We start from the raw sequence: 25,925 nt of genomic DNA on the forward strand, positions 1-25,925 counted from the left end.
GCCAAGTGGGCCAGGGGACCCACTCATCATTTAATGGGTGCACAATATGACAGCTGACGGTAACCATTTTGGATGCACCAACCAGAGGGGAATTAGCTCAAATGGTAGAGCGCTCGCTTAGCTTGCGAGAGGTAGAGGGATCGATGCCCTCATTCTCCACAGTTTGCAGCTGTCTGGGGCTCACAATGACTTTAGTGGGAAGCCCAATTCAACCGGAATCTTAAAATGAACTTTACTCATGAAAGATGTGATGTCAAAAGTATGTACAGTGCCAAGCACAATGTCTCTGTGGCGCAATCGGCCAGTGCGCTCGGCTGTTAACCGAGAGGTTGGTGGTTCGAGCCCACCCAGGGACGGTAGGCCATTTCCCTCTTATTTTGGATGGCCACTGATTGTACTCCTCTTGATTCAAAGAATTGGCGTGACGCGCTATTGGAACACAGATTGTGGTGTTGTGGCCTGGCTGGCCAAAAAGCATGTCTGCACAGCGGACAAGTCAGGTACTGAATTCCGAAAAAGTCTTTTTTTAGCAGTTGCATTTCATGTGCTTTATGCTCATGAAAAGATCATTCCAGTGCATTGGACTAAAAGTAACCCAGGTAAACTAACTGTAAAAGCGCAACATCAAGACCATTTTCAACTGTCGTTGATAGAGCATTGCCAATTGAATCCATGCTTCGTGGGGTTTTGCCAAAAGACACTGCAAGGTGAACGTATGAGCTAATTTGGAAACTGCAAAATGGGAAATCGGCCCACTTCTTGGTATTAACTCATTCAACGATGGGAACGTGTGCTCAGTCTCGTGGCGCTGTGGCTTAGTTGGTCAAAGCGCCTGTCTTGTAAACAGGAGATCCTGGGTTCAAATCCCAGCAGTGCCTTTTCAGTAGTTGTTCTGAAAAACTGTGCATGCTCAGAAATTGAGGACGGAGAGATGAAACATTAGACAGCAAACCTATGACGTTCCCATGTCAATGCACTTAACTCCAGACAAAAGAAGAAGCCCGAACTGAGCTTTTATAACCTTGCGTGATTAAGTGGGGAAGGCGATCCAATGTTCATTTAATGGGTGTACAAAAAGACAGCTGATGGGAACCTTTTAGGATGCACCAAGAAGAGGGGAATTAGCTCAAATGGTAGAGCGCTCGCTTAGCATGCGAGAGGTAGAGGGATCAATGCCCTCATTCTCCACAGTTTGTAGCTGTCTCGGTCTCACGATGTCTTTAGCAAGAAGCCCAAGGCAGCCAGGATTCCAAAAATCAATTTGACTCATGAAAGTTTTGATGTTCAAAGTATGTACAGTGATCAACACTGTGTCTCTGTGGCGCAATCGGCCAGCGCGTTCGGCTGTTAACCGAGAGGTTGGTGGTTCGAGCCCATCCAGGGACGGTAGGCCATTCCCCTCTTATTTTGGATGGCCACTGATTGTACTCCTCTTGATTCAAAGAATTGGCGTGACGGGATATTGGTACACAGATTGTGGTGTGTTGGCCTGGCTGAGCAAAGAGCATGTCTGCAGAGCAGACAATTTCATTTGTTGAATTCCCAAAGTGTCTTTTTTAGCAGTTGCATTTCATGCGCTTTATGCTCATGAACAGATAATTCCAATGCAGTCGGAACCGATCGGACTAAAAGTAATCCAGCAAAACTAACTGCAAAAACGCAACATCAAGACCATTGTCCACTGTAGTTGATAGAGTATTGCCAATTGAACCCTTGCTTCTTGGGGTTTTGGCATAAGACACTGCAAGGTGAACGTATGTGCTAATTTGGAAACTGCAAAATGGGAAATCGGCCCACTTCTTGGTATTAACTCACTCAACGATGGGAACGTGTGCTCAGTCTTGTGGCGCTGTGGCTTAGTTGGTCAAAGCGCCTGTCTAGTAAACAGGAGATCCTGGGTTCAAATCCCAGCAGTGCCTTTTCAGTAGTCGTTCTGAAAACTGCGCGCGCTCTTAACTTGAGGAAGCCAATAGGAAACGTCAGACAGCAAACAAATGACATTCTCATGTCGATGCTCTGCACTTACCTCCGGACAAAAGACCTTTTATAACCTTGCGTGATGAAGTGGGCCAAGTGGGCCAGGGGACCCACTGATCATTTAATGGGTGCACAATATGACAGCTGACGGTAACCATTTTGGATGCACCAACCAGAGGGGAATTAGCTCAAATGGTAGAGCGCTCGCTTAGCATGCGAGAAGTAGAGGGATCGATGCCCTCATTCTCCACAGTTTGCAGCTCTCTGGGGCTCACAATGACTTTAGTGGGAAGCCCAATTCAACCGGAATCTTAAAATGAACTTTACTCATGAAAGATGTGATGTCAAAACTATGTACAGTGCCAAGCACAATGTCTCTGTGGCGCAATCGGCCAGCGCGTTCGGCTGTTAACCGAGAGGTTGGTGGTTCGAGCCCACCCAGGGACGGTAGGCCATTTCCCTCTTATTTTGGATGGCCACTGATTGTACTCCTCTTGATTCAAAGAATTGGCGTGACGGGATATTGGTACACAGATTGTGGTGTGTTGGCCTGGCTGAGCAAAGAGCATGTCTGCAGAGCAGACAATTTCATTTGTTGAATTCCCAAAGTGTCTTTTTTAGCAGTTGCATTTCATGCGCTTTATGCTCATGAACAGATAATTCCAATGCAGTCGGAACCGATCGGACTAAAAGTAATCCAGCAAAACTAACTGCAAAAACGCAACATCAAGACCATTGTCCACTGTAGTTGATAGAGTATTGCCAATTGAACCCTTGCTTCTTGGGGTTTAGCCATAAGACACTGCAAGGTGAACGTATGAGCTAATTTGGAAACTGCAAAATGGGAAATCGGCCCACTTCTTGGTATTAACTCACTCAACGATGGGAACGTGTGCTCAGTCTTGTGGCGCTGTGGCTTAGTTGGTCAAAGCGCCTGTCTAGTAAACAGGAGATCCTGGGTTCAAATCCCAGCAGTGCCTTTTCAGTAGTCGTTCTGAAAACTGCGCGCGCTCTTAACTTGAGGAAGCCAATAGGAAACGTCAGACAGCAAACAAATGACATTCTCATGTCGATGCTCTGCACTTACCTCCGGACAAAACACCTTTTATAACCTTGCGTGATGAAGTGGGCCAAGTGGGCCAGGGGACCCACTCATCATTTAATGGGTGCACAATATGACAGCTGACGGTAACCATTTTGGATGCACCAACCAGAGGGGAATTAGCTCAAATGGTAGAGCGCTCGCTTAGCATGCGAGAGGTAGAGGGATCGATGCCCTCATTCTCCACAGTTTGCAGCTCTCTGGGGCTCACAATGACTTTAGTGGGAAGCCCAATTCAACCGGAATCTTAAAATGAACTTTACTCATGAAAGATGTGATGTCAAAAGTATGTACAGTGCCAAGCACAATGTCTCTGTGGCGCAATCCGCCAGTGCGCTCGGCTGTTAACCGAGAGGTTGGTGGTTCGAGCCCACCCAGGGACGGTAGGCCATTTCCCTCTTATTTTGGATGGCCACTGATTGTACTCCTCTTGATTCAAAGAATTGGCGTGACGCGCTATTGGAACACAGATTGTGGTGTTGTGGCCTGGCTGGCCAAAAAGCATGTCTGCACAGCGGACAAGTCAGGTACTGAATTCCGAAAAAGTCTTTTTTTAGCAGTTGCATTTCATGTGCTTTATGCTCATGAAAAGATCATTCCAGTGCATTGGACTAAAAGTAACCCAGGTAAACTAACTGTAAAAGCGCAACATCAAGACCATTTTCAACTGTCGTTGATAGAGCATTGCCAATTGAATCCATGCTTCGTGGGGTTTTGCCAAAAGACACTGCAAGGTGAACGTATGAGCTAATTTGTAAACTGCAAAATGGGAAATCGGCCCACTTCTTGGTATTAACTCATTCAACGATGGGAACGTGTGCTCAGTCTCGTGGCGCTGTGGCTTAGTTGGTCAAAGCGCCTGTCTTGTAAACAGGAGATCCTGGGTTCAAATCCCAGCAGTGCCTTTTCAGTAGTTGTTCTGAAAAACTGTGCATGCTCAGAAATTGAGGACGGAGAGATGAAACATTAGACAGCAAACCTATGACGTTCCCATGTCAATGCACTTAACTCCAGACAAAAGAAGAAGCCCGAACTGAGCTTTTATAACCTTGCGTGATTAAGTGGGGAAGGCGATCCAATGTTCATTTAATGGGTGTACAAAAAGACAGCTGATGGGAACTTTTTAGGATGCACCAAGAAGAGGGGAATTAGCTCAAATGGTAGAGCGCTCGCTTAGCATGCGAGAGGTAGAGGGATCGATGCCCTCATTCTCCACAGTTTGCAGCTCTCTGGGGCTCACAATGACTTTAGTGGGAAGCCCAATTCAACCGGAATCTTAAAATGAACTTTACTCATGAAAGATGTGATGTCAAAAGTATGTACAGTGCCAAGCACAATGTCTCTGTGGCGCAATCGGCCAGTGCGCTCGGCTGTTAACCGAGAGGTTGGTGGTTCGAGCCCACCCAGGGACGGTAGGCCATTTCCCTCTTATTTTGGATGGCCACTGATTGTACTCCTCTTGATTCAAAGAATTGGCGTGACGCGCTATTGGAACACAGATTGTGGTGTTGTGGCCTGGCTGGCCAAAAAGCATGTCTGCACAGCGGACAAGTCAGGTACTGAATTCCGAAAAAGTCTTTTTTTAGCAGTTGCATTTCATGTGCTTTATGCTCATGAAAAGATCATTCCAGTGCATTGGACTAAAAGTAACCCAGGTAAACTAACTGTAAAAGCGCAACATCAAGACCATTTTCAACTGTCGTTGATAGAGCATTGCCAATTGAATCCATGCTTCGTGGGGTTTTGCCAAAAGACACTGCAAGGTGAACGTATGAGCTAATTTGTAAACTGCAAAATGGGAAATCGGCCCACTTCTTGGTATTAACTCATTCAACGATGGGAACGTGTGCTCAGTCTCGTGGCGCTGTGGCTTAGTTGGTCAAAGCGCCTGTCTTGTAAACAGGAGATCCTGGGTTCAAATCCCAGCAGTGCCTTTTCAGTAGTTGTTCTGAAAAACTGTGCATGCTCAGAAATTGAGGACGGAGAGATGAAACATTAGACAGCAAACCTATGACGTTCCCATGTCAATGCACTTAACTCCAGACAAAAGAAGAAGCCCGAACTGAGCTTTTATAACCTTGCGTGATTAAGTGGGGAAGGCGATCCAATGTTCATTTAATGGGTGTACAAAAAGACAGCTGATGGGAACCTTTTAGGATGCACCAAGAAGAGGGGAATTAGCTCAAATGGTAGAGCGCTCGCTTAGCATGCGAGAGGTAGAGGGATCAATGCCCTCATTCTCCACAGTTTGTAGCTGTCTCGGTCTCACGATGTCTTTAGCAAGAAGCCCAAGGCAGCCAGGATTCCAAAAATCAATTTGACTCATGAAAGTTTTGATGTTCAAAGTATGTACAGTGATCAACACTGTGTCTCTGTGGCGCAATCGGCCAGCGCGTTCGGCTGTTAACCGAGAGGTTGGTGGTTCGAGCCCATCCAGGGACGGTAGTCCATTCCCCTCTTATTTTGGATGGCCACTGATTGTACTCCTCTTGATTCAAAGAATTGGCGTGACGGGATATTGGTACACAGATTGTGGTGTGTTGGCCTGGCTGAGCAAAGAGCATGTCTGCAGAGCAGACAATTTCATTTGTTGAATTCCCAAAGTGTCTTTTTTAGCAGTTGCATTTCATGCGCTTTATGCTCATGAACAGATAATTCCAATGCAGTCGGAACCGATCGGACTAAAAGTAATCCAGCAAAACTAACTGCAAAAACGCAACATCAAGACCATTGTCCACTGTAGTTGATAGAGTATTGCCAATTGAACCCTTGCTTCTTGGGGTTTAGCCATAAGACACTGCAAGGTGAACGTATGAGCTAATTTGGAAACTGCAAAATGGGAAATCGGCCCACTTCTTGGTATTAACTCACTCAACGATGGGAACGTGTGCTCAGTCTTGTGGCGCTGTGGCTTAGTTGGTCAAAGCGCCTGTCTAGTAAACAGGAGATCCTGGGTTCAAATCCCAGCAGTGCCATTTCATGCGCTTTATGCTCATGAACAGATAATTCCAATGCAGTCGGAACCGATCGGACTAAAGATCCTGGGTTCAAATCCCAGCAGTGCCTTTTCAGTAGTTGTTCTGAAAAACTGTGCATGCTCAGAAATTGAGGACGGAGAGATGAAACATTAGCCAGCAAACCTATGACGTTCCCATGTCAATGCACTTAACTCCAGACAAAAGAAGAAGCCCGAACTGAGCTTTTATAACCTTGCGTGATTAAGTGGGGAAGGCGATCCAATGTTCATTTAATGGGTGTACAAAAAGACAGCTGATGGGAACCTTTTAGGATGCACCAAGAAGAGGGGAACTAGCTCAAATGGTAGAGCGCTCGCTTAGCATGCGAGAGGTAGAGGGATCGATGCCGTCATTCTCCACAGTTTGTAGCTGTCTCGGTCTCACGATGTCTTTAGCAAGAAGCCCAAGGCAGCCAGGATTCCAAAAATCAATTTGACTCATGAAAGTTTTGATGTTCAAAGTATGTACAGTGATCAACACTGTGTCTCTGTGGCGCAATCGGCCAGCGCGTTCGGCTGTTAACCGAGAGGTTGGTGGTTCGAGCCCACCCAGGGACGGTAGGCCATTCCCCTCTTATTTTGGATGGCCACTGATTGTACTCCTCTTGATTCAAAGAATTGCCGTGACGGGATATTGGTACACAGATTGTGGTGTGTTGGCCTGGCTGAGCAAAGAGCATGTCTGCAGAGCAGACAATTTCATCTGTTGAATTCCCAAAGTGTCTTTTTTAGCAGTTGCATTTCATGCGCTTTATGCTCATGAACAGATAATTCCAATGCAATCGGAACCGATCGGACTAAAAGTAATCCAGCAAAACTAACTGCAAAAACGCAACATCAAGACCATTGTCCACTGTAGTTGATAGAGTATTGCCAATTGAACCCTTTCTTCTTGGGGTTTTGCCATAAGACACTGCAAGGTGAACGTATGAGCTAATTTGGAAACTGCAAAATGGGAAATCGGCCCACTTCTTGGTATTAACTCACTCAACGATGGGAACGTGTGCTCAGTCTTGTGGCGCTGTGGCTTAGTTGGTCAAAGCGCCTGTCTAGTAAACAGGAGATCCTGGGTTCAAATCCCAGCAGTGCCTTTTCAGTAGTCGTTCTGAAAACTGCGCGCGCTCTTAACTTGAGGAAGCCAATAGGAAACGTCAGACAGCAAACAAATGACATTCTCATGTCGATGCTCTGCACTTACCTCCGGACAAAACACCTTTTATAACCTTGCATGATGAAGTGGGCCAAGTGGGCCAGGGGACCCACTCATCATTTAATGGGTGCACAATATGACAGCTGACGGTAACCATTTTGGATGCACCAACCAGAGGGGAATTAGCTCAAATGGTAGAGCGCTCGCTTAGCATGCGAGAGGTAGAGGGATCGATGCCCTCATTCTCCACAGTGTGCAGCTCTCTGGGGCTCACAATGACTTTAGTGGGAAGCCAAATTCAACCGGAATCTTAAAATGAACTTTACTCATGAAAGATGTGATGTGAAAAGTATGTACAGTGCCAAGCACAATGTCTCTGTGGCGCAATCGGCCAGCGCGCTCGGCTGTTAACCGAGAGGTTGGTGGTTCGAGCCCACCCAGGGACGGTAGGCCATTTCCCTCTTATTTTGGATGGCCACTGATTGTACTCCTCTTGATTCAAAGAATTGGCGTGACGCGCTATTGGAACACAGATTGTGGTGTTGTGGCCTGGCTGGCCAAAAAGCATGTCTGCACAGCGGACAAGTCAGGTACTGAATTCCGAAAAAGTCTTTTTTTAGCAGTTGCATTTCATGTGCTTTATGCTCATGAAAAGATCATTCCAGTGCATTGGACTAAAAGTAACCCAGGTAAACTAACTGTAAAAGCGCAACATCAAGACCATTTTCAACTGTCGTTGATAGAGCATTGCCAATTGAATCCATGCTTCGTGGGGTTTTGCCAAAAGACACTGCAAGGTGAACGTATGAGCTAATTTGGAAACTGCAAAATGGGAAATCGGCCCACTTCTTGGTATTAACTCATTCAACGATGGGAACGTGTGCTCAGTCTCGTGGCGCTGTGGCTTAGTTGGTCAAAGCGCCTGTCTTGTAAACAGGAGATCCTGGGTTCAAATCCCAGCAGTGCCTTTTCAGTAGTTGTTCTGAAAAACTGTGCATGCTAAGAAATTGAGGACGGAGAGATGAAACATTAGACAGCAAACCTATTACGTTCCCATGTCAATGCACTTAACTCCAGACAAAAGAAGAAGCCCGAACTGAGCTTTTATAACCTTGCGTGATTAAGTGGGGAAGGCGATCCAATGTTCATTTAATGGGTGTACAAAAAGACAGCTGATGGGAACCTTTTAGGATGCACCAAGAAGAGGGGAATTAGCTCAAATGGTAGAGCGCTCGCTTAGCATGCGAGAGGTAGAGGGATCGATGCCCTCATTCTCCACAGTTTGTAGCTGTCTCGGTCTCACGATGTCTTTAGCAAGAAGCCCAAGGCAGCCAGGATTCCAAAAATCAATTTGACTCATGAAAGTTTTGATGTTCAAAGTATGTACAGTGATCAACACTGTGTCTCTGTGGCGCAATCGGCCAGTGCGTTCGGCTGTTAACCGAGAGGTTGGTGGTTCGAGCCCACCCAGGGACGGTAGGCCATTCCCCTCTTATTTTGGATGGCCACTGATTGTACTCCTCTTGATTCAAAGAATTGGCGTGACGGGATATTGGTACACAGATTGTGGTGTGTTGGCCTGGCTGAGCAAAGAGCATGTCTGCAGAGCAGACAATTTTATTTGTTGAATTCCAAAAGTGTCTTTTTTAGCAGTTGCATTTCATGCGCTTTATGCTCATGAACAGATAATTCCAATGCAGTCGGAACCGATCGGACTAAAAGTAATCCAGCAAAACTAACTGCAAAAACGCAACATCAAGACCATTGTCCACTGTAGTTGATAGAGTATTGCCAATTGAACCCTTGCTTCTTGGGGTTTTGCCATAAGACACTGCAAGGTGAACGTATGAGCTAATTTGGAAACTGCAACATGGGAAATCGGCCCACTTCTTGGTATTAACTCACTCAACGATGGGAACGTGTGCTCAGTCTTGTGGCGCTGTGGCTTAGTTGGTCAAAGCGCCTGTCTAGTAAACAGGAGATCCTGGGTTCAAATCCCAGCAGTGCCTTTTCAGTAGTCGTTCTGAAAACTGCGCGCGCTCTTAACTTGAGGAAGCCAATAGGAAACGTCAGACAGCAAACAAATGACATTCTCATGTCGATGCTCTGCACTTACCTCCGGACAAAACACCTTTTATAACCTTGCGTGATGAAGTGGGCCAAGTGGGCCAGGGGACCCACTCATCATTTAATGGGTGCAAAATATGACAGCTGACGGTAACCATTTTGGATGCACCAACCAGAGGGGAATTAGCTCAAATGGTAGAGCGCTCGCTTAGCATGCGAGAGGAAGAGGGATCGATGCCCTCATTCTCCACAGTTTGCAGCTCTCTGGGGCTCACAATGACTTTAGTGGGAAGCCCAATTCAACCGGAATCTTAAAATGAACTTTACTCATGAAAGATGTGATGTCAAAAGTATGTACAGTGCCGAGCACAATGTCTCTGTGGCGCAATCGGCCAGCGCGCTCGGCTGTTAACCGAGAGGTTGGTGGTTCGAGCCCACCCAGGGACGGTAGGCCATTTACCTCTTATTTTGGATGGCCACTGATTGTACTCCTCTTGATTCAAAGAATTGGCGTGACGCGATATTGGAACACAGATTGTGGTGTTGTGGCCTGGCTGGCCAAAAAGCATGTCTGCACAGCGGACAAGTCAGGTACTGAATTCCGAAAAAGTCTTTTTTTAGCAGTTGCATTTCATGTGCTTTATGCTCATGAAAAGATCATTCCAGTGCAGTCGGAACCCATTGGACTAAAAGTAACCCAGGTAAACTAACTGTAAAAGCGCAACATAAAGACCATTTTCAACTGTCGTTGAAACTGTCGTTGGTAGAGCATTGCCAATTGAATCCATGCTTCGTGGGGTTTTGCCAAAAGACACTGCAAGGTGAACGTATGAGCTAATTTGGAAACTGCAAAATGGGAAATCGGCCCACTTCTTGGTATTAACTCATTCAACGATGGGAACGTGTGCTCAGTCTCGTGGCGCTCTGGCTTAGTTGGTCAAAGCGCCTGTCTTGTAAACAGGAGATCCTGGGTTCAAATCCCAGCAGTGCCTTTTCAGTAGTTGTTCTGAAAAACTGTGCATGCTCAGAAATTGAGGACGGAGAGATGAAACATTAGACAGCAAACCTATGACGTTCCCATGTCAATGCACTTAACTCCAGACAAAAGAAGAAGCCCGAACTGAGCTTTTATAACCTTGCGTGATTAAGTGGGGAAGGTGATCCAATGTTCATTTAATGGGTGCACAATATGACAGCTGATGGGAACCGTTTAGGATGCACCAAGAAGAGGGGAATTAGCTCAAATGGTAGAGCGCTCGCTTAGCATGCGAGAGGTAGAGGGATCGATGCCCTCATTCTCCACAGTTTGTAGCTGTCTCGGTCTCACGATGTCTTTAGCAAGAAGCCCAAGGCAGCCAGGATTCCAAAAATCAATTTGACTCATGAAAGTTTTGATGTTCAAAGTATGTACAGTGATCAACACTGTGTCTCTGTGGCGCAATCGGCCAGCGCGTTCGGCTGTTAACCGAGAGGTTGGTGGTTCGAGCCCACCCAGGGACGGTAGGCCATTTCCCTCTTATTTTGGATGGCCACTGATTGTACTCCTCTTGATTCAAAGAATTGGCGTGACGGGATATTGGTACACAGATTGTGGTGTGTTGGCCTGGCTGAGCAAAGAGCATGTCTGCAGAGCAGACAATTTCATTTGTTGAATTCCCAAAGTGTCTTTTTTAGCAGTTGCATTTCATGCGCTTTATGCTCATGAACAGATAATTCCAATGCAGTCGGAACCGATCGGACTAAAAGTAATCCAGGAAAACTAACTGCAAAAACGCAACATCAAGACCATTGTCCACTGTAGTTGATAGAGTATTGCCAATTGAACCCTTGCTTCTTGGGGTTTAGCCATAAGACACTGCAAGGTGAACGTATGAGCTAATTTGGAAACTGCAAAATGGGAAATCGGCCCACTTCTTGGTATTAACTCACTCAACGATGGGAACGTGTGCTCAGTCTTGTGGCGCTGTGGCTTAGTTGGTCAAAGCGCCTGTCTAGTAAACAGGAGATCCTGGGTTCAAATCCCAGCAGTGCCTTTTCAGTAGTCGTTCTGAAAACTGCGCGCGCTCTTAACTTGAGGAAGCCAATAGGAAACGTCAGACAGCAAACAAATGACATTCTCATGTCGATGCTCTGCACTTACCTCCGGACAAAACACCTTTTATAACCTTGCGTGATGAAGTGGGCCAAGTGGGCCAGGGGACCCACTCATCATTTAATGGGTGCACAATATGACAGCTGACGGTAACCATTTTGGATGCACCAACCAGAGGGGAATTAGCTCAAATGGTAGAGCGCTCGCTTAGCATGCGAGAGGTAGAGGGATCGATGCCGTCATTCTCCACAGTTTGCAGCTCTCTGGGGCTCACAATGACTTTAGTGGGAAGCCCAATTCAACCGGAATCTTAAAATGAACTTTACTCATGAAAGATGTGATGTCAAAAGTATGTACAGTGCCAAGCACAATGTCTCTGTGGCGCAATCGGCCAGTGCGCTCGGCTGTTAACCGAGAGGTTGGTGGTTCGAGCCCACCCAGGGACGGTAGGCCATTTCCCTCTTATTTTGGATGGCCACTGATTGTACTCCTCTTGATTCAAAGAATTGGCGTGACGCGCTATTGGAACACAGATTGTGGTGTGTTGGCCTGGCTGAGCAAAGAGCATGTCTGCAGAGCAGACAATTTCATTTGTTGAATTCCCAAAGTTTCTTTTTTAGCAGTTGCATTTCATGCGCTTTATGCTCATGAACAGATAATTCCAATGCAGTCGGAACCGATCGGACTAAAAGTAATCCAGGAAAACTAACTGCAAAAACGCAACATCAAGACCATTGTCCACTGTAGTTGATAGAGTATTGCCAATTGAACCCTTGCTTCTTGGGGTTTAGCCATAAGACACTGCAAGGTGAACGTATGAGCTAATTTGGAAACTGCAAAATGGGAAATCGGCCCACTTCTTGGTATTAACTCACTCAACGATGGGAACGTGTGCTCAGTCTTGTGGCGCTGTGGCTTAGTTGGTCAAAGCGCCTGTCTAGTAAACAGGAGATCCTGGGTTCAAATCCCAGCAGTGCCTTTTCAGTAGTCGTTCTGAAAACTGCGCGCGCTCTTAACTTGAGGAAGCCAATAGGAAACGTCAGACAGCAAACAAATGACATTCTCATGTCGATGCTCTGCACTTACCTCCGGACAAAACACCTTTTATAACCTTGCGTGATGAAGTGGGCCAAGTGGGCCAGGGGACCCACTCATCATTTAATGGGTGCACAATATGACAGCTGACGGTAACCATTTTGGATGCACCAACCAGAGGGGAATTAGCTCAAATGGTAGAGCGCTCGCTTAGCATGCGAGAGGTAGAGGGATCGATGCCGTCATTCTCCACAGTTTGCAGCTCTCTGGGGCTCACAATGACTTTAGTGGGAAGCCCAATTCAACCGGAATCTTAAAATGAACTTTACTCATGAAAGATGTGATGTCAAAAGTATGTACAGTGCCAAGCACAATGTCTCTGTGGCGCAATCGGCCAGTGCGCTCGGCTGTTAACCGAGAGGTTGGTGGTTCGAGCCCACCCAGGGACGGTAGGCCATTTCCCTCTTATTTTGGATGGCCACTGATTGTACTCCTCTTGATTCAAAGAATTGGCGTGACGCGCTATTGGAACACAGATTGTGGTGTTGTGGCCTGGCTGGCCAAAAAGCATGTCTGCACAGCGGACAAGTCAGGTACTGAATTCCGAAAAAGTCTTTTTTTAGCAGTTGCATTTCATGTGCTTTATGCTCATGAAAAGATCATTCCAGTGCATTGGACTAAAAGTAACCCAGGTAAACTAACTGTAAAAGCGCAACATCAAGACCATTTTCAACTGTAGTTGATAGAGCATTGCCAATTGAATCCATGCTTCGTGGGGTTTTGCCAAAAGACACTGCAAGGTGAACGTATGAGCTAATTTGGAAACTGCAAAATGGGAAATCGGCCCACTTCTTGGTATTAACTCATTCAACGATGGGAACGTGTGCTCAGTCTCGTGGCGCTGTGGCTTAGTTGGTCAAAGCGCCTGTCTTGTAAACAGGAGATCCTGGGTTCAAATCCCAGCAGTGCCTTTTCAGTAGTTGTTCTGAAAAACTGTGCATGCTCAGAAATTGAGGACGGAGAGATGAAACATTAGCCAGCAAACCTATGACGTTCCCATGTCAATGCACTTAACTCCAGACAAAAGAAGAAGCCCGAACTGAGCTTTTATAACCTTGCGTGATTAAGTGGGGAAGGCGATCCAATGTTCATTTAATGGGTGTACAAAAAGACAGCTGATGGGAACCTTTTAGGATGCACCAAGAAGAGGGGAACTAGCTCAAATGGTAGAGCGCTCGCTTAGCATGCGAGAGGTAGAGGGATCGATGCCGTCATTCTCCACAGTTTGTAGCTGTCTCGGTCTCACGATGTCTTTAGCAAGAAGCCCAAGGCAGCCAGGATTCCAAAAATCAATTTGACTCATGAAAGTTTTGATGTTCAAAGTATGTACAGTGATCAACACTGTGTCTCTGTGGCGCAATCGGCCAGCGCGTTCGGCTGTTAACCGAGAGGTTGGTGGTTCGAGCCCACCCAGGGACGGTAGGCCATTCCCCTCTTATTTTGGATGGCCACTGATTGTACTCCTCTTGATTCAAAGAATTGCCGTGACGGGATATTGGTACACAGATTGTGGTGTGTTGGCCTGGCTGAGCAAAGAGCATGTCTGCAGAGCAGACAATTTCATCTGTTGAATTCCCAAAGTGTCTTTTTTAGCAGTTGCATTTCATGCGCTTTATGCTCATGAACAGATAATTCCAATGCAATCGGAACCGATCGGACTAAAAGTAATCCAGCAAAACTAACTGCAAAAACGCAACATCAAGACCATTGTCCACTGTAGTTGATAGAGTATTGCCAATTGAACCCTTTCTTCTTGGGGTTTTGCCATAAGACACTGCAAGGTGAACGTATGAGCTAATTTGGAAACTGCAAAATGGGAAATCGGCCCACTTCTTGGTATTAACTCACTCAACGATGGGAACGTGTGCTCAGTCTTGTGGCGCTGTGGCTTAGTTGGTCAAAGCGCCTGTCTAGTAAACAGGAGATCCTGGGTTCAAATCCCAGCAGTGCCTTTTCAGTAGTCGTTCTGAAAACTGCGCGCGCTCTTAACTTGAGGAAGCCAATAGGAAACGTCAGACAGCAAACAAATGACATTCTCATGTCGATGCTCTGCACTTACCTCCGGACAAAACACCTTTTATAACCTTGCATGATGAAGTGGGCCAAGTGGGCCAGGGGACCCACTCATCATTTAATGGGTGCACAATATGACAGCTGACGGTAACCATTTTGGATGCACCAACCAGAGGGGAATTAGCTCAAATGGTAGAGCGCTCGCTTAGCATGCGAGAGGTAGAGGGATCGATGCCCTCATTCTCCACAGTGTGCAGCTCTCTGGGGCTCACAATGACTTTAGTGGGAAGCCAAATTCAACCGGAATCTTAAAATGAACTTTACTCATGAAAGATGTGATGTGAAAAGTATGTACAGTGCCAAGCACAATGTCTCTGTGGCGCAATCGGCCAGCGCGCTCGGCTGTTAACCGAGAGGTTGGTGGTTCGAGCCCACCCAGGGACGGTAGGCCATTTCCCTCTTATTTTGGATGGCCACTGATTGTACTCCTCTTGATTCAAAGAATTGGCGTGACGCGCTATTGGAACACAGATTGTGGTGTTGTGGCCTGGCTGGCCAAAAAGCATGTCTGCACAGCGGACAAGTCAGGTACTGAATTCCGAAAAAGTCTTTTTTTAGCAGTTGCATTTCATGTGCTTTATGCTCATGAAAAGATCATTCCAGTGCATTGGACTAAAAGTAACCCAGGTAAACTAACTGTAAAAGCGCAACATCAAGACCATTTTCAACTGTCGTTGATAGAGCATTGCCAATTGAATCCATGCTTCGTGGGGTTTTGCCAAAAGACACTGCAAGGTGAACGTATGAGCTAATTTGGAAACTGCAAAATGGGAAATCGGCCCACTTCTTGGTATTAACTCATTCAACGATGGGAACGTGTGCTCAGTCTCGTGGCGCTGTGGCTTAGTTGGTCAAAGCGCCTGTCTTGTAAACAGGAGATCCTGGGTTCAAATCCCAGCAGTGCCTTTTCAGTAGTTGTTCTGAAAAACTGTGCATGCTAAGAAATTGAGGACGGAGAGATGAAACATTAGACAGCAAACCTATTACGTTCCCATGTCAATGCACTTAACTCCAGACAAAAGAAGAAGCCCGAACTGAGCTTTTATAACCTTGCGTGATTAAGTGGGGAAGGCGATCCAATGTTCATTTAATGGGTGTACAAAAAGACAGCTGATGGGAACCTTTTAGGATGCACCAAGAAGAGGGGAATTAGCTCAAATGGTAGAGCGCTCGCTTAGCATGCGAGAGGTAGAGGGATCGATGCCCTCATTCTCCACAGTTTGTAGCTGTCTCGGTCTCACGATGTCTTTAGCAAGAAGCCCAAGGCAGCCAGGATTCCAAAAATCAATTTGACTCATGAAAGTTTTGATGTTCAAAGTATGTACAGTGATCAACACTGTGTCTCTGTGGCGCAATCGGCCAGTGCGTTCGGCTGTTAACCGAGAGGTTGGTGGTTCGAGCCCACCCAGGGACGGTAGGCCATTCCCCTCTTATTTTGGATGGCCACTGATTGTACTCCTCTTGATTCAAAGAATTGGCGTGACGGGATATTGGTACACAGATTGTGGTGTGTTGGCCTGGCTGAGCAAAGAGCATGTCTGCAGAGCAGACAATTTTATTTGTTGAATTCCAAAAGTGTCTTTTTTAGCAGTTGCATTTCATGCGCTTTATGCTCATGAACAGATAATTCCAATGCAGTCGGAACCGATCGGACTAAAAGTAATCCAGCAAAACTAACTGCAAAAACGCAACATCAAGACCATTGTCCACTGTAGTTGATAGAGTATTGCCAATTGAACCCTTGCTTCTTGGGGTTTTGCCATAAGACACTGCAAGGTGAACGTATGAGCTAATTTGGAAACTGCAACATGGGAAATCGGCCCACTTCTTGGTATTAACTCACTCAACGATGGGAACGTGTGCTCAGTCTTGTGGCGCTGTGGCTTAGTTGGTCAAAGCGCCTGTCTAGTAAACAGGAGATCCTGGGTTCAAATCCCAGCAGTGCCTTTTCAGTAGTCGTTCTGAAAACTGCGCGCGCTCTTAACTTGAGGAAGCCAATAGGAAACGTCAGACAGCAAACAAATGACATTCTCATGTCGATGCTCTGCACTTACCTCCGGACAAAACACCTTTTATAACCTTGCGTGATGAAGTGGGCCAAGTGGGCCAGGGGACCCACTCATCATTTAATGGGTGCAAAATATGACAGCTGACGGTAACCATTTTGGATGCACCAACCAGAGGGGAATTAGCTCAAATGGTAGAGCGCTCGCTTAGCATGCGAGAGGAAGAGGGATCGATGCCCTCATTCTCCACAGTTTGCAGCTCTCTGGGGCTCACAATGACTTTAGTGGGAAGCCCAATTCAACCGGAATCTTAAAATGAACTTTACTCATGAAAGATGTGATGTCAAAAGTATGTACAGTGCCGAGCACAATGTCTCTGTGGCGCAATCGGCCAGCGCGCTCGGCTGTTAACCGAGAGGTTGGTGGTTCGAGCCCACCCAGGGACGGTAGGCCATTTACCTCTTATTTTGGATGGCCACTGATTGTACTCCTCTTGATTCAAAGAATTGGCGTGACGCGATATTGGAACACAGATTGTGGTGTTGTGGCCTGGCTGGCCAAAAAGCATGTCTGCACAGCGGACAAGTCAGGTACTGAATTCCGAAAAAGTCTTTTTTTAGCAGTTGCATTTCATGTGCTTTATGCTCATGAAAAGATCATTCCAGTGCAGTCGGAACCCATTGGACTAAAAGTAACCCAGGTAAACTAACTGTAAAAGCGCAACATAAAGACCATTTTCAACTGTCGTTGAAACTGTCGTTGGTAGAGCATTGCCAATTGAATCCATGCTTCGTGGGGTTTTGCCAAAAGACACTGCAAGGTGAACGTATGAGCTAATTTGGAAACTGCAAAATGGGAAATCGGCCCACTTCTTGGTATTAACTCATTCAACGATGGGAACGTGTGCTCAGTCTCGTGGCGCTCTGGCTTAGTTGGTCAAAGCGCCTGTCTTGTAAACAGGAGATCCTGGGTTCAAATCCCAGCAGTGCCTTTTCAGTAGTTGTTCTGAAAAACTGTGCATGCTCAGAAATTGAGGACGGAGAGATGAAACATTAGACAGCAAACCTATGACGTTCCCATGTCAATGCACTTAACTCCAGACAAAAGAAGAAGCCCGAACTGAGCTTTTATAACCTTGCGTGATTAAGTGGGGAAGGTGATCCAATGTTCATTTAATGGGTGCACAATATGACAGCTGATGGGAACCGTTTAGGATGCACCAAGAAGAGGGGAATTAGCTCAAATGGTAGAGCGCTCGCTTAGCATGCGAGAGGTAGAGGGATCGATGCCCTCATTCTCCACAGTTTGTAGCTGTCTCGGTCTCACGATGTCTTTAGCAAGAAGCCCAAGGCAGCCAGGATTCCAAAAATCAATTTGACTCATGAAAGTTTTGATGTTCAAAGTATGTACAGTGATCAACACTGTGTCTCTGTGGCGCAATCGGCCAGCGCGTTCGGCTGTTAACCGAGAGGTTGGTGGTTCGAGCCCACCCAGGGACGGTAGGCCATTTCCCTCTTATTTTGGATGGCCACTGATTGTACTCCTCTTGATTCAAAGAATTGGCGTGACGGGATATTGGTACACAGATTGTGGTGTGTTGGCCTGGCTGAGCAAAGAGCATGTCTGCAGAGCAGACAATTTCATTTGTTGAATTCCCAAAGTGTCTTTTTTAGCAGTTGCATTTCATGCGCTTTATGCTCATGAACAGATAATTCCAATGCAGTCGGAACCGATCGGACTAAAAGTAATCCAGGAAAACTAACTGCAAAAACGCAACATCAAGACCATTGTCCACTGTAGTTGATAGAGTATTGCCAATTGAACCCTTGCTTCTTGGGGTTTAGCCATAAGACACTGCAAGGTGAACGTATGAGCTAATTTGGAAACTGCAAAATGGGAAATCGGCCCACTTCTTGGTATTAACTCACTCAACGATGGGAACGTGTGCTCAGTCTTGTGGCGCTGTGGCTTAGTTGGTCAAAGCGCCTGTCTAGTAAACAGGAGATCCTGGGTTCAAATCCCAGCAGTGCCTTTTCAGTAGTCGTTCTGAAAACTGCGCGCGCTCTTAACTTGAGGAAGCCAATAGGAAACGTCAGACAGCAAACAAATGACATTCTCATGTCGATGCTCTGCACTTACCTCCGGACAAAACACCTTTTATAACCTTGCGTGATGAAGTGGGCCAAGTGGGCCAGGGGACCCACTCATCATTTAATGGGTGCACAATATGACAGCTGACGGTAACCATTTTGGATGCACCAACCAGAGGGGAATTAGCTCAAATGGTAGAGCGCTCGCTTAGCATGCGAGAGGTAGAGGGATCGATGCCGTCATTCTCCACAGTTTGCAGCTCTCTGGGGCTCACAATGACTTTAGTGGGAAGCCCAATTCAACCGGAATCTTAAAATGAACTTTACTCATGAAAGATGTGATGTCAAAAGTATGTACAGTGCCAAGCACAATGTCTCTGTGGCGCAATCGGCCAGTGCGCTCGGCTGTTAACCGAGAGGTTGGTGGTTCGAGCCCACCCAGGGACGGTAGGCCATTTCCCTCTTATTTTGGATGGCCACTGATTGTACTCCTCTTGATTCAAAGAATTGGCGTGACGCGCTATTGGAACACAGATTGTGGTGTGTTGGCCTGGCTGAGCAAAGAGCATGTCTGCAGAGCAGACAATTTCATTTGTTGAATTCCCAAAGTGTCTTTTTTAGCAGTTGCATTTCATGCGCTTTATGCTCATGAACAGATAATTCCAATGCAGTCGGAACCGATCGGACTAAAAGTAATCCAGGAAAACTAACTGCAAAAACGCAACATCAAGACCATTGTCCACTGTAGTTGATAGAGTATTGCCAATTGAACCCTTGCTTCTTGGGGTTTAGCCATAAGACACTGCAAGGTGAACGTATGAGCTAATTTGGAAACTGCAAAATGGGAAATCGGCCCACTTCTTGGTATTAACTCACTCAACGATGGGAACGTGTGCTCAGTCTTGTGGCGCTGTGGCTTAGTTGGTCAAAGCGCCTGTCTAGTAAACAGGAGATCCTGGGTTCAAATCCCAGCAGTGCCTTTTCAGTAGTCGTTCTGAAAACTGCGCGCGCTCTTAACTTGAGGAAGCCAATAGGAAACGTCAGACAGCAAACAAATGACATTCTCATGTCGATGCTCTGCACTTACCTCCGGACAAAACACCTTTTATAACCTTGCGTGATGAAGTGGGCCAAGTGGGCCAGGGGACCCACTCATCATTTAATGGGTGCACAATATGACAGCTGACGGTAACCATTTTGGATGCACCAACCAGAGGGGAATTAGCTCAAATGGTAGAGCGCTCGCTTAGCATGCGAGAGGTAGAGGGATCGATGCCGTCATTCTCCACAGTTTGCAGCTCTCTGGGGCTCACAATGACTTTAGTGGGAAGCCCAATTCAACCGGAATCTTAAAATGAACTTTACTCATGAAAGATGTGATGTCAAAAGTATGTACAGTGCCAAGCACAATGTCTCTGTGGCGCAATCGGCCAGTGCGCTCGGCTGTTAACCGAGAGGTTGGTGGTTCGAGCCCACCCAGGGACGGTAGGCCATTTCCCTCTTATTTTGGATGGCCACTGATTGTACTCCTCTTGATTCAAAGAATTGGCGTGACGCGCTATTGGAACACAGATTGTGGTGTTGTGGCCTGGCTGGCCAAAAAGCATGTCTGCACAGCGGACAAGTCAGGTACTGAATTCCGAAAAAGTCTTTTTTTAGCAGTTGCATTTCATGTGCTTTATGCTCATGAAAAGATCATTCCAGTGCATTGGACTAAAAGTAACCCAGGTAAACTAACTGTAAAAGCGCAACATCAAGACCATTTTCAACTGTAGTTGATAGAGCATTGCCAATTGAATCCATGCTTCGTGGGGTTTTGCCAAAAGACACTGCAAGGTGAACGTATGAGCTAATTTGGAAACTGCAAAATGGGAAATCGGCCCACTTCTTGGTATTAACTCATTCAACGATGGGAACGTGTGCTCAGTCTCGTGGCGCTGTGGCTTAGTTGGTCAAAGCGCCTGTCTTGTAAACAGGAGATCCTGGGTTCAAATCCCAGCAGTGCCTTTTCAGTAGTTGTTCTGAAAAACTGTGCATGCTCAGAAATTGAGGACGGAGAGATGAAACATTAGCCAGCAAACCTATGACGTTCCCATGTCAATGCACTTAACTCCAGACAAAAGAAGAAGCCCGAACTGAGCTTTTATAACCTTGCGTGATTAAGTGGGGAAGGCGATCCAATGTTCATTTAATGGGTGTACAAAAAGACAGCTGATGGGAACCTTTTAGGATGCACCAAGAAGAGGGGAACTAGCTCAAATGGTAGAGCGCTCGCTTAGCATGCGAGAGGTAGAGGGATCGATGCCGTCATTCTCCACAGTTTGTAGCTGTCTCGGTCTCACGATGTCTTTAGCAAGAAGCCCAAGGCAGCCAGGATTCCAAAAATCAATTTGACTCATGAAAGTTTTGATGTTCAAAGTATGTACAGTGATCAACACTGTGTCTCTGTGGCGCAATCGGCCAGCGCGTTCGGCTGTTAACCGAGAGGTTGGTGGTTCGAGCCCACCCAGGGACGGTAGGCCATTCCCCTCTTATTTTGGATGGCCACTGATTGTACTCCTCTTGATTCAAAGAATTGCCGTGACGGGATATTGGTACACAGATTGTGGTGTGTTGGCCTGGCTGAGCAAAGAGCATGTCTGCAGAGCAGACAATTTCATCTGTTGAATTCCCAAAGTGTCTTTTTTAGCAGTTGCATTTCATGCGCTTTATGCTCATGAACAGATAATTCCAATGCAATCGGAACCGATCGGACTAAAAGTAATCCAGCAAAACTAACTGCAAAAACGCAACATCAAGACCATTGTCCACTGTAGTTGATAGAGTATTGCCAATTGAACCCTTTCTTCTTGGGGTTTTGCCATAAGACACTGCAAGGTGAACGTATGAGCTAATTTGGAAACTGCAAAATGGGAAATCGGCCCACTTCTTGGTATTAACTCACTCAACGATGGGAACGTGTGCTCAGTCTTGTGGCGCTGTGGCTTAGTTGGTCAAAGCGCCTGTCTAGTAAACAGGAGATCCTGGGTTCAAATCCCAGCAGTGCCTTTTCAGTAGTCGTTCTGAAAACTGCGCGCGCTCTTAACTTGAGGAAGCCAATAGGAAACGTCAGACAGCAAACAAATGACATTCTCATGTCGATGCTCTGCACTTACCTCCGGACAAAACACCTTTTATAACCTTGCATGATGAAGTGGGCCAAGTGGGCCAGGGGACCCACTGATCATTTAATGGGTGCACAATATGACAGCTGACGGTAACCATTTTGGATGCACCAACCAGAGGGGAATTAGCTCAAATGGTAGAGCGCTCGCTTAGCATGCGAGAGGTAGAGGGATCGATGCCCTCATTCTCCACAGTGTGCAGCTCTCTGGGGCTCACAATGACTTTAGTGGGAAGCCAAATTCAACCGGAATCTTAAAATGAACTTTACTCATGAAAGATGTGATGTGAAAAGTATGTACAGTGCCAAGCACAATGTCTCTGTGGCGCAATCGGCCAGCGCGCTCGGCTGTTAACCGAGAGGTTGGTGGTTCGAGCCCACCCAGGGACGGTAGGCCATTTCCCTCTTATTTTGGATGGCCACTGATTGTACTCCTCTTGATTCAAAGAATTGGCGTGACGCGCTATTGGAACACAGATTGTGGTGTTGTGGCCTGGCTGGCCAAAAAGCATGTCTGCACAGCGGACAAGTCAGGTACTGAATTCCGAAAAAGTCTTTTTTTAGCAGTTGCATTTCATGTGCTTTATGCTCATGAAAAGATCATTCCAGTGCATTGGACTAAAAGTAACCCAGGTAAACTAACTGTAAAAGCGCAACATCAAGACCATTTTCAACTGTCGTTGATAGAGCATTGCCAATTGAATCCATGCTTCGTGGGGTTTTGCCAAAAGACACTGCAAGGTGAACGTATGAGCTAATTTGGAAACTGCAAAATGGGAAATCGGCCCACTTCTTGGTATTAACTCATTCAACGATGGGAACGTGTGCTCAGTCTCGTGGCGCTGTGGCTTAGTTGGTCAAAGCGCCTGTCTTGTAAACAGGAGATCCTGGGTTCAAATCCCAGCAGTGCCTTTTCAGTAGTTGTTCTGAAAAACTGTGCATGCTAAGAAATTGAGGACGGAGAGATGAAACATTAGACAGCAAACCTATTACGTTCCCATGTCAATGCACTTAACTCCAGACAAAAGAAGAAGCCCGAACTGAGCTTTTATAACCTTGCGTGATTAAGTGGGGAAGGCGATCCAATGTTCATTTAATGGGTGTACAAAAAGACAGCTGATGGGAACCTTTTAGGATGCACCAAGAAGAGGGGAATTAGCTCAAATGGTAGAGCGCTCGCTTAGCATGCGAGAGGTAGAGGGATCGATGCCCTCATTCTCCACAGTTTGTAGCTGTCTCGGTCTCACGATGTCTTTAGCAAGAAGCCCAAGGCAGCCAGGATTCCAAAAATCAATTTGACTCATGAAAGTTTTGATGTTCAAAGTATGTACAGTGATCAACACTGTGTCTCTGTGGCGCAATCGGCCAGTGCGTTCGGCTGTTAACCGAGAGGTTGGTGGTTCGAGCCCACCCAGGGACGGTAGGCCATTCCCCTCTTATTTTGGATGGCCACTGATTGTACTCCTCTTGATTCAAAGAATTGGCGTGACGGGATATTGGTACACAGATTGTGGTGTGTTGGCCTGGCTGAGCAAAGAGCATGTCTGCAGAGCAGACAATTTTATTTGTTGAATTCCAAAAGTGTCTTTTTTAGCAGTTGCATTTCATGCGCTTTATGCTCATGAACAGATAATTCCAATGCAGTCGGAACCGATCGGACTAAAAGTAATCCAGCAAAACTAACTGCAAAAACGCAACATCAAGACCATTGTCCACTGTAGTTGATAGAGTATTGCCAATTGAACCCTTGCTTCTTGGGGTTTTGCCATAAGACACTGCAAGGTGAACGTATGAGCTAATTTGGAAACTGCAACATGGGAAATCGGCCCACTTCTTGGTATTAACTCACTCAACGATGGGAACGTGTGCTCAGTCTTGTGGCGCTGTGGCTTAGTTGGTCAAAGCGCCTGTCTAGTAAACAGGAGATCCTGGGTTCAAATCCCAGCAGTGCCTTTTCAGTAGTCGTTCTGAAAACTGCGCGCGCTCTTAACTTGAGGAAGCCAATAGGAAACGTCAGACAGCAAACAAATGACATTCTCATGTCGATGCTCTGCACTTACCTCCGGACAAAAGACCTTTTATAACCTTGCGTGATGAAGTGGGCCAAGTGGGCCAGGGGACCCACTCATCATTTAATGGGTGCACAATATGACAGCTGACGGTAACCATTTTGGATGCACCAACCAGAGGGGAATTAGCTCAAATGGTAGAGCGCTCGCTTAGCATGCGAGAGGAAGAGGGATCGATGCCCTCATTCTCCACAGTTTGCAGCTCTCTGGGGCTCACAATGACTTTAGTGGGAAGCCCAATTCAACCGGAATCTTAAAATGAACTTTACTCATGAAAGATGTGATGTCAAAAGTATGTACAGTGCCGAGCACAATGTCTCTGTGGCGCAATCGGCCAGCGCGCTCGGCTGTTAACCGAGAGGTTGGTGGTTCGAGCCCACCCAGGGACGGTAGGCCATTTACCTCTTATTTTGGATGGCCACTGATTGTACTCCTCTTGATTCAAAGAATTGGCGTGACGCGATATTGGAACACAGATTGTGGTGTTGTGGCCTGGCTGGCCAAAAAGCATGTCTGCACAGCGGACAAGTCAGGTACTGAATTCCGAAAAAGTCTTTTTTTAGCAGTTGCATTTCATGTGCTTTATGCTCATGAAAAGATCATTCCAGTGCAGTCGGAACCCATTGGACTAAAAGTAACCCAGGTAAACTAACTGTAAAAGCGCAACATAAAGACCATTTTCAACTGTCGTTGAAACTGTCGTTGGTAGAGCATTGCCAATTGAATCCATGCTTCGTGGGGTTTTGCCAAAAGACACTGCAAGGTGAACGTATGAGCTAATTTGGAAACTGCAAAATGGGAAATCGGCCCACTTCTTGGTATTAACTCATTCAACGATGGGAACGTGTGCTCAGTCTCGTGGCGCTCTGGCTTAGTTGGTCAAAGCGCCTGTCTTGTAAACAGGAGATCCTGGGTTCAAATCCCAGCAGTGCCTTTTCAGTAGTTGTTCTGAAAAACTGTGCATGCTCAGAAATTGAGGACGGAGAGATGAAACATTAGACAGCAAACCTATGACGTTCCCATGTCAATGCACTTAACTCCAGACAAAAGAAGAAGCCCGAACTGAGCTTTTATAACCTTGCGTGATTAAGTGGGGAAGGTGATCCAATGTTCATTTAATGGGTGCACAATATGACAGCTGATGGGAACCGTTTAGGATGCACCAAGAAGAGGGGAATTAGCTCAAATGGTAGAGCGCTCGCTTAGCATAAGCTGGGGCCCAATCTTCTCGCCCCCCCGCACACGCGAAGGCGGTGCCAATGACGCGTAAGGAGGAGAGTTTGCACGGAGTGATGAAAGGAGGACCCTCGAAGAACATTTTGGCATGTCGTGGTTTTGAGATTAAAAACTCTGTAAATATCAATGGCAGACCCGGGCTGCCGCGATCTCACAACCCTGGAGTTAAAGCAGACGCGTGCGTCTTCCTTCCGCCACATCCTACCTGTTATATAGTCCCGCAGGAGAGCAGATTCTTTCATCCATTCGTTGTTACGTTCAATATATTTAGTTCTTGGATACTATTACACTGTTTATGTCATGTATTATTATTTATTTGGGAATTAATAACTGTATATTAATATTATAAATAAATAATATAGCTTTTATGTAAATACATATTCTGCATAATGTGTTACAGGCATTGTGAAGTAACTGTACACACTGTTTACTGTGTATAATGCTCATTTTAAATGATTTATTTGTACAGTTTGGTCAAATAAAAGTATAAATATATATTTTTGTAACAAAACTATTAAGGCTGTTTCTGTTTATTATTATTATTGTTATTATTATTAATGTACCAAATGTGTAACTGCATTTGAGACTGAACTTGATAGCAATCAGGAGTCATAAAAGTACTGGGGTCATTGAAGTTCATGTGATGTGCACCTGCACTGACCCCCCACTGTGACACTTGTGTTCAAAGAAAAGCTGCTGTGATTACAGTGCAGCTGACCTCAGTTAAGTAAACATTGCACATTCCTGTCCCAAGGCAATTAAGCAGCACAATGAATAGGAGGGTGAACA

General features: G+C 46.1%; 1 protein-coding gene across 1 annotated transcript in view; it reads right to left on the minus strand.

Moving 5' to 3' along the window:
* Positions 1–25,925, minus strand: part of LOC306963493 (uncharacterized protein) — a gene marked incomplete at its 5' end in the record, with an annotated part of 80,248 nt that overhangs the window by 49,417 nt on the left and 4,906 nt on the right. The window lies entirely within an intron of this gene.

Source organism: Gobius niger (genome assembly GCF_951799975.1).
Source record: "Gobius niger genome assembly, chromosome: 5".
Classification (NCBI taxonomy): domain Eukaryota; kingdom Metazoa; phylum Chordata; class Actinopteri; order Gobiiformes; family Gobiidae; genus Gobius; species Gobius niger.